The following is a 10,322-nucleotide window of genomic DNA, read 5'->3' as shown; positions in this document are numbered from 1 at the left end:
ACTGGACCAATAAGCAACATTCTTATCAATGGAAAAAAGATTGAAGTTATCAAGGACTTCATTCTTCTTGGATCAACCATCAACACTCATGGAAGCAGTAGTCAAGAAATCAGATGATGTATTGCACTAGGCAAATCTGCTGCACAGGAACTTTTTAAAGTGTTGACGAGCAAAGATGTCAACTTGAGAACTAAGGTGCATCTGACCCAAGCCATGGTATTTTCAATAACCTCATATGCATGCAAAAGCTGGACAGTGAATAAGTAAGACTGTAAAAGAATTGGTACATTTGAATTATGGTGTTGGAAGAGAATATTGAAAGTGCCATGGGCTGTCAAAAGAACAAACAGATCTGTGTTGGACGAAGTGCAGACAGACTGCTCCTTGGAGGCCAGGATGGTCAAACTTCGTCTCTCATATTTCAGACATATTGTCAGGAGGGATCAGTCACTGGGGAAGGATATCATGTTTGGTAAGGTGGAGGGTCTGAGAAAAACAGGAAGACCCCAGTGAAATGGATTGGCAAAGTAGTAGCATCAGTGGGCTCAAATGTGGCAACAATAGTTGGCCCAGGACCGGGCAGTGTTTCATTCTGTTGTGCATAGGGTCGCTATGAGTTGATACCAACTCGATAGCCCCTAACAATAACAACAATTCTCAAAGAGTGTACAGTATTGTGGGGAAAATACAAAATTAGCTTGCATTAGTAAATGTTGAGGAAGAAAGGTCAGAAATATGTCTTCAAGAAGGAAATGCTCATTTGAAGACAAAGAAATCTTTATGGGTGAATAATTCGTAAAGCAAAAGGAACCCAAACTGTAGTATATTTTTCTTCAAAGATTAATATAGTATGTGTGACATATTAATAAGGAGCTCTGGTAGCATAGTGGTTATGAGTCTGGCTGCCAACCTTAAGGTCAGCAGTTCAAAGCTACCAGTGGTTCCGTGAGAGAAAGATGAGGCATTCCGCTCCTGTAAAGATTTATAGCCTCAGAAATCTTATACAGAGTCGCTATGAATTGGAATGGACTCCACAGCACATAACCACCAACCAGTAGATTAATGTTAAACTTTGAATTACACTCAAAGTAATTACACATTTAAAAGTTACCTTATTAAAAATGTCTAGATTTATTACTATAAAATAATAGGGAAAGTGTGGATTATAAGCAAAAGGAGGACATAAAATAGAAAGGAATAAGGATGCAATGACAAGTGTAAAGATTAAGTAAATACTTGTTAGCAGGTCTAGATATACTAATAATAGGAGAAAGTACTTACTGTGATGTAAAAGATATCATTGGGTTCTCCACAGTGCCAGAGTGGGGTGGGTTGGAGCACAGAGTTGGAACCAGATGACCTACATTTGAGTCACAATTCTACTACCTCTTAGCTGGTTTGGCGTAGGACCAGGCAGTGTTTTGTTTTGTTGTGTATAATAGGGTTGCTATGAGTCGGTGCTGACTCTATGGCATCTAACAATAACAACAATTATCTGGGAACTTGAAGAGATAACTAACCACCTTAAGCTACAATTTCTTCTGTCAAATGAGGATTATCATAAACTACCCCACAGTTTTGGGATGAGATGAGGAACGAAAGGGATTAAATATGTCAATACCTATAAAGCACTTAAAGTGGTATGTGGGGTGAAAAAATGCTCAATAAACAACTGGCAAGTTACCCACAGTCATTGAGTCAATTCTGATTTATAGGAACCCCACAGGACAGAGTAGAACTGCCTCATAGTGTTTCTGAGAATGCAAATCTTTATGGGAGCAGACAGCCTCATCTTTCAACTGCAGAGTGTCTAGTGGATTTGAACTGCTGACTTTGCCATTTGCAGTCCAGTGTTTAACCCACTGCACCATCAGCTCAAAATATACTACCAGTACTATTTCAGATTATTGATGTCCTCCTGGACAACGCATTCTCAGGGTCTCAATAATTTTCTCTCTGTAAAGTGAAAGCTTTAATAAAGGAAAAAAAAAAAAAAATCTTTAAAATCCTCTCTAGCTTTTGAGCTCTGGTAGCGTAGTGGTTACGAATCGGGCTGCGAACCTTAAGGCCAGCAGTTCGAAACTACCAGCTGCTCCGCAGGAGAAAGATGAGGCGTTCTGCTCCCGTAAAGATTTACAGCCTCGGAAACCCTGTAGACAGGGTCGCTATGGGTCGGAACCGACTCGACGGCACTTAGCAACAACAACAGTTTTTGAACAGGGATAAAGGAGCAGCAAAGACTACTTGTGTGAGTGTTGCCTGGACCGTGACATCATGGGAGAGCAGCAACCAGTGAGAGAGAAATGAGGTTTGAGAAGACATCTTGAGGGCCGCTGAAGATAGGTTTTCATTTCTTCAACACTTTCAAAAAAGTGAATCTAAAGCATTCTAGGTTCAAGTCTCTCTTCCCCTTTATGTGTTCAGTTTAGCTTTTTAAAGTTCTTCATCGCAAGTATGATCAAAACCTGTAGAGACTCTCTTGGTCATTGCTTTGGGAAGAGGGTAGCTAGCTGAGGTCCTTATAGAGAAATTCATGATTAAAATGCAAACCAGAATTGAAATGAGTCCTGGAGAACTCTGGCACTGGTTGAGCCAAAAGGGAGGCTCCCTTTGGACAAATTACAGGACACATGTTGCCTTGTGTCCTCTCCCACTTTACTATGTGACTGTTCCCTCTTCCTTACACAGCACACATCCCATCCCATTCCATACAATGGGAACTTTGTCTTTGTAAAGAGTAGGAGATAAGATTCTGGGGCTTTCCTCCCTTTCTGGCTGTCCCCTTTGGTGACCACAGCCTTCATGACTTCATTTACAAAAAAATAAAAAAAGCAGAGTGTTACATTCTCCAAAGTACTTCATGACATAGTTATTCTGTGCTTTCTTCTCTTGACATTAGTACCAAAGGAGAATAAGAATGTAAACATCTGTTTTGTATAAGCTAATTCCAGACTTATAACTTAATTAGTGTGAGAATATTTGATGTGATTAATTTTCCAGTTACAAGATGATAGTTTTCTGTCCTCTTATTGAGTGTTTAAGAACATAGAAGGAAAAGTAATCTAACTAATTTTTTTTTTCAAATTCTTTACAGCACCAAGCATAACCCTTAAAGTTGATATAAAAATGCTCTACTTTTACTTCACTTGTGAGAGCAAGATACTTACCTTTTATAAATGTGCTAAAATAAGCACAAAATAACCCTGGGTCTCATTTTAGGAAAGATTATTGAGTCTTGGTGGTGCAATGGTTAAGTACTTGACTGCTAATCAAAAGAATGGTGGTTCAAACCCACAGAGGCTTTCGGGAAGAAAGATTTGGCAATCTGTGCCTATAAAGATTACAGCTAGGCAACCCAATAGCTTAGCTCTACACTGGTCTATAAGGTTGCTATTAGTCAGAATTGAGTTAACAACATACAGGAGCAGAGGATGACACTGAACCATTTAGTAATTTGCAGGAGACATTTACTGTAAAACATGTATATATACTAGCTTATAAATATATATATATATATATATATACTGTAAACACTATATAGCATCTACTACTTTATAGCAATCCTCAGAAAATATATTCTTCCAAGTCAATGCATTTCTGAGCAAGGTTTCATAAGACCCAATATGGTGAATTCTTCTAATTAGGTTAAATTAATTGGAATATTTCATCACTGAGCACAGTCTTATCTTCTGAGCAGGTAGAAGAATCTCATGAGAAAATAATAAATTGGAAAAAGGATTCTGTTTCCACTGAACAGTTTTCATCTTGTCTAGATGGGTCTGGTGAAAGTAAATAGCAGTAAGATTCTTATGATTCAGTAGTGAGTAATTGTTATCATGACTAATTGCTTTTGTCACAACTGTAAAGTTAGGAGTTTTGTAACATAAAGGGGGGAGTAGTTATACATTCCAGGAACAGAGGACCCTAGGATCCTCAAGGGGAAAAGAGCATGAGCAGAATGTGGGACTCTATCCAAAGAAGTAGCAACACCAGAGATGGAGGCAGAGATGATGACATGGAGAGAGAGAGCAGCTGAGGACTCCAGACTCATGGAAAGAGAAAGGCTGTGTAGCTAGTGGCCAGAAGGCAGGCTTGCAGAATGTGCCCTTGGATTGTTTAAATGATTTTATATTCCTGAGTGCTTCAACAAAACAAAACAAATCCCAGAGGGAATGGAAGCAAATGCTGTTGAATGGTGATACATGAAGGGGATTGTAATCATTGCAATGATACAAAGAAGGATAGGATGAGTGCAAAACTAATGTTCTCCTATGTAAACTATCATTCAATGAACAATAAAAGCTTTAAAAAAGAAAAGAAAAAGCATTCTGGTATTGACTTTGCTATTAAAGTTCTGGACTACCTTTTTTAAAGGCACCTTCCTATGTGACTGCTTTTTCCTCTTAAACATCACATTTGTGATGAGAATCTATGTAAAGGGATGTTTGAGACCTAATTTGGTGATTTTTTTATCATGAAACTGGAAATGTACCATAACCTGCTACATGGATATGTAATCTCCCAGAGAAATGAACCCTTTCAGAAACCACTGTTTTTCTCACCTAAAGCCTTGTAAGATTTCCCGGAGGAATGGAGGTCCAAGATAGATTCAGTACACATATAGCTCTCATAAGATACCAGTTTCTGGGAAACTAAGAGGTTCTTTGACTTTTTCTTCTTCTCCCTGTCTTTGAAAACTATCTTTGGTTTGTGCTTGTTTAGAGCTATCTGTGCAGCTCTTTTCATAAGAAAGCCACTGGAAATGACCAAATAATTTTGGTGTTGTATACATAGACATTTTTTGGTTTATCTATTACTATTATTTTAGTTTATGCCTCATAATTGTAGCTACAGGGCAACATTGCAAAATAGTTAAGCACACATGCTTCACAGATGGTGGGTGTTAGGTCCTGAGTCTAATGCTAACTATCATTGTCTTTAGGCAAATTGCTTAAACTCTCTACACCTCAGTTCTCTAATCTGTAAAATGAAGATAATCATAATACCTCCCTCAGTGGAGTTTTCTGAAGATAAAATGAGGTCATGTATTTAGAGCATTTAGACACATCAATGGCCTACGCATAATGAATATTATTACTGCAACTTATTCCAATTTCTGCTTTTCCTCCCAAATTATTCCCCTCGTTCCATCACTCACTCCTTGTCTGACTGATTTGTCTAAAATTGAAACCGTGTTGTCTTACTCTTCAGTTTGAAGTCTTTCAGTGTCTTTGTGTGCTCTCAGGGCATAAATCCAACTCCTTATGACGGATACACAAGGCTGCTCTGGATCTGGTGCTTGACTCCTTGTCTTGTCACTTTTCTACAGTCTGCCATACTTTCATTTCTACTAATGGATTATATCCACTTCTCCCTGACCTGAGACCTGCCTAATTTCTCTCCATTCATTTATTTGAGAGATGCCACACTTCCCAAGACCCTTTTCCTTGAAGAGATGCTAATTCAGTTTGCTCCCTTAGCATGCTGGGTTCTATCTTTTAAAGCAGTACTACATTGGTTGCTTTGCCTTATGCAATTACAAGGGCTCTGAAGAGAGAGACTGACTTTTCTCTCTGTTAAGAATTTATCACAATCCCTGAGCAAATAACAGGCATTCCATAAGTTTCTTGAGGAATGAATAAGTAAATGATTGAGTATAGTTTTGAATTCAGGGGTAAGAGATTTGGGTGTAGCATTAACTCTGGAGTTCTGGTGTGGTGCGGTAGGATAAACACTAGACCACAACATCATTTTGAACCTCAAAATTTGCAGTTGAAACTTACCAGCCGATTCGTAGAGACCTTATATTGAGTTGCTATGAGTTGGGACCAATTTAACAGCACTTAACAACAACAAATGTATTTGGACTTTAGAATCTCTGTCAAATGCTGGGTAATATTAAACATTTTAGATTAGGCTGGTTTATTGGACACCTCATATTCATCCTTCAGATCCTCTGGACTTCACCTGACTCAGCATACAGTTCTACCCAGGCTCTAGTCAGCCTTAGGTGCAACCTGACAGTGCCTTGCCTCAGGCATCTCCTTTGTATTTCATGCCTGTTCTTGTCCTGGGTTTGTTTGTTGATGCCTTGGAGTCAGATGCTAAAGGAACCATTAACAATCCTGTTTGCACACCCATAAGAATAGGGTGTTAAGTCCTAAGGCATAAACCTTTAACCAGTGGGCATGGGGGTAACCAGTTAGTAGCTTCCTGATTTACTGTAGTCATTCTCTTCTTCCCTCTACCAACCATATTGTGATGACTTCTATAAGGTTTTGCAGACAGCTCCACTGAATATAGCAGAGGCCAGCTTGATAACAGACCGTTGTACTGGCTTTGCCTTTGTGCCTGCTTCATTCCGCCATTCTTGTACCTGAATCCATTCATGTCAGTCTCTGCTTTCTGGGAAACCCGGGATAAGCCAATCTGAGTCTGGTACAGCTAAAAAAAAAAATTAGAAATCCTTTAAAATTTTTCTGCTGTGAGTAACAGACTAGAAAAATGAGTGGCTAAAGTAAGACTAGATTTACAGACCAGTGTTCCTTCCAAATTCACACAGGTTCTTTTAAATAACAGAAGCAGGAAAAGGACTAAAATGTATAGTCGATGCTTGAGCATCACTGTTTTTTGCCCCCATATCTTGCTATACAACCTGTTTTTTGCCCCCATATCTCGCTATACAACTTACTATTGTATGCTCTTCCCTCTTCCTATCTCAATAACTTTCTACCGTTTCACATTCTTGGTGTTCTTGGCAGACTGCCAATCAAAATTTACTTTCAGGGACTCAATTATTCTTAAGTATAAACAAGATTTCTCTCCACAGGATTACCTAGTCTCAAGAGTTCTTCATTGCATTTTAGTAGAGGTCAAACATTACTGAAAATAAATGAGAGAACTCATGTAGGTTTCAAACTCTCATATCCCAAGTCATGTAATCATCTATTACATGAGACTAAAGCATAGAGAGGCATTTGGGATTATGGAAAATATGTGTAGTGTTATATATACACACTTAGTAAAAATATATATTTAAGATTTTTTTTATTATCCCTACCTCAGTGCCCTGAGGACATTAAACACATTCTTAAGAACTAGCACTCACTTAGATTTCAGAATGATAGTGACTATGTCAAATGACCTGTGTTCCTTGAGACTATGGGTCCTGAGCCTCCAGGTCCAGTGAGTCATTCCCTGAAGGTGGTTGGCTATTTCTAATAAGTTTTCATAACTTCGCCTGCTCCAACACATTCATGGATATATATGCAGCAAAGGTAAATACACATATTTACTTAACACCCTATTCTTATGGGTCTCCAAACAGGATTGTTACTGGTTCTTTTAGCATCCACTCCAAGGCATCAACAAACAAACCCAGGAGAAAAAAAGGCAATTCTGTCAATTATCTATAGATATACACGTAGATATATAGTCTGCAATAGTGATGATCTATGAGTAGATGCAAGGAGCTCTGGTAGCATAGTGATTACGAGTCAGGCGGCTAACCTCAAGGTCAGCAGTTTGAAACTACCAACCATTCCTCAGGAGAAAGATGAAGCTTTCTGCTCCTATAAAGATTTACAGCCTTGGAAACCCGATACAGGGTCACTATAAGTTGGAACCAACCCCACGGCACATAAATTTGTTGCTTTGTTGTTGTTAAGTGTTGTCGAGTCGGTTCTGACCCATAGCAACCCTGTATAGGGTTTCTGCGGAGCAGCTGGTAAGCTTGAACTGCTGACCTTATGGTTCAAACCAACTTTGCAGTCCAACGCATTAACCCACAGTGCCACACCAGGACTCCACATAACTACTACTAACTAATGAGTATTGTGGAGTCTTGGTGTGGTGCTGTGGGCTAAGGTGCTGGACTGCAATGTCGGTTTGAACTGCAAGGTCGGCAGTTCAAACTCACCAGCTGCTCCTCGGAAACCCTATACAGGTTAACTATGGGTTGGAATCGACTCAATGGAACGTAACAACAACAACAACAAATATAGATATATATAGACAGATATATGTATCTATATCTATACACACACATATACATAAACATATTTGTTTCAGCAGTTCGAAACCACAGAAGAAAGAGGAGGCTTTCTGCTCCCGCAAATATTTACTGTCTTAGCATCCTTATGCAGGGTCTCTATGAGTCAGAACTGACTCCATAGCACATAACTACCACCACTACTATATGTAGTTAGATATAGAGATATACACAGGTAGATATAGATGTACATATATATATATAAATATGCATAGATAGATAGATAGATATTTTGTTGTTGTTAAGTGCCACCAAGTCAGTTCAGACTCATAGGGACCCTGTACAGGCTTCTGTACTCCACATAGATAGATATAGAGGTATAGCTATAGTCTCACTGTCCCTCTCACGTACATTTAGCCTGCTTGTCTATCCATGCATCTATTCTTGTTGTTGTTGTTAAGTGTTGTTGAGTCAGTTACAATTCATAGTGGCCTGTGTAGGGTTTCCAAGGAGTGACTGGTGAGTTTGAACCACCGACTTTGCAGTTCAAGCTGACCTTACGGTCCAGTGATTTTCCTACAGTGCCACACCAGGATTCCACATTTACTCATAGATCAACATTATTTCAGGATTGTGTATATAACAATATTTACCTCTGTCGCCTTTAACTCTTGCACTCCTCCTACTATCTTTCTCTGCCGCCATCATATTTGGCTGATGCAGCACAGTGAATTTCCTTGATATAGTTCTTCTAGTCATAGTCTTTGTAACTCCCACCAAATGATTGTGATTATACAAATAATGTGCATGGGACTCTAATAAGGATATCGGTAAGTTTTGCCATCCAGCTGGGTATAAAAGGAGCCATCTCAGAAGTAGGAACAGGGGATTTTAATGCCAGTAAGAAAGCAGAGCCAGGAGTGGCGTGAATCCTTTGAACTCTGAGATGCCTATGTTGAACTTCTTCAATCTAAGAGAGAGAGGACTGTAACATTGGAGAAGTGGTGAAGAAATTGTGGGGAAATGGTAGCCGCAGAGGAGGCAGAACCAAAAACATGAACAGAGAAGAGTGGTGGACTGAGAAAGCTGAGACCCTTTGGGCAGGAAGCTCATTTGTGCAGTGGGGTGTGCCCCAGGCACTTAATTAGGGGAACAAATTTGCTGACCCATGGATCTAGAATTGAGTACCTTTGGGCTGAGACTTTGAATGGATTGGGGCATTTATTGAAAGTGCTTAAAGGAGCTTTGTAACACTTAGCCAAGCAGGGAAGTTGAAGTCAATAGTGATGGCAGTAGGTGTATCAATCAAATAATCTGAGTATAAATGGTCTAAATGCCTCAGTTGAAAGGCAGAGATTTTCACATTAGATAAAAAAGCAAGACCCAACTGTATAGTGACTACAAGAAACACACTTTAAATATAGAGATGCAAGCAGGTTAAAAGTGAAAGGATAGAAAATGATGCATCATGTTAAACTAATCAAAAGAAATCCAGAGTTGCTCTATTACTATCAAACAATATATATTTCAGAGCGAAGAATAGTGGTGGTGGTGGTTATGTGCTGTGGAGTCGGTTCTGACCCATAGCGACCCTGTGCAGGGTTTCTAAGGCTGTAAATCTTTACGGGAACAGAAAACCTCATCTTTCTCCCGCAGAACAGCTGGTAGTTTCGAACTGCTGACCTTGCGGTTTGCAGCTTGGTTATTCATAACCACTACGCTACCAGAGCTCCTTACCAGAGATAATTAGGTAATTTTATCATGCTAAAGATGTAAAATAATCAGAGAACATAATCTAAATTTATACATCTAATAACAGAACTTCAAAATGAATGAAGCAAAATCTTACAGAACCACAATGATAAACAGACAAATTTACCATTGAATCAGAGATTTCAGTACCATTCTTTCAAAGCTAATAGAATAAGTAGGGGACAGAAGATTTGAACAACACTATTAAACAACTAAGGAAGCTCTGATAGCATAGTGGTTATGAGTCGGGCTGTAATTTCATGGTTAGTAGTTCAAACTACCAGCGGTTTTGTGGGAGAAAGGTTATGCTTTCTCCTCCCATAAAGATTTACAGCCTCGGAAACCCTATATAGGGTCACTAAGAGTCAGAACCGACTCCATGGCACATAACCACCACCACCATTAAATAACTTGATCTAATAAGTACTATCAAATAACCTGACATTTATAAAATTCCAACCAAAAATAATTATTTTCAAGATCATTTAATCCTTGTTAGGTAAATGCTATTGTTGCTATTGTTAGGTGCTATTGAGTCAGTTCCAACTCATAGCGACCCTGTATAAAAAAAAAAGTTCAA

The sequence above is a fragment of the Chrysochloris asiatica genome, unplaced genomic scaffold (assembly GCF_000296735.1).
Source record: "Chrysochloris asiatica unplaced genomic scaffold, ChrAsi1.0 scaffold00210, whole genome shotgun sequence".
NCBI lineage: Eukaryota > Metazoa > Chordata > Mammalia > Afrosoricida > Chrysochloridae > Chrysochloris > Chrysochloris asiatica.
The sequence above is the reverse complement of the archived record's forward strand: the minus strand, read 5'-3'. Positions refer to the sequence as shown.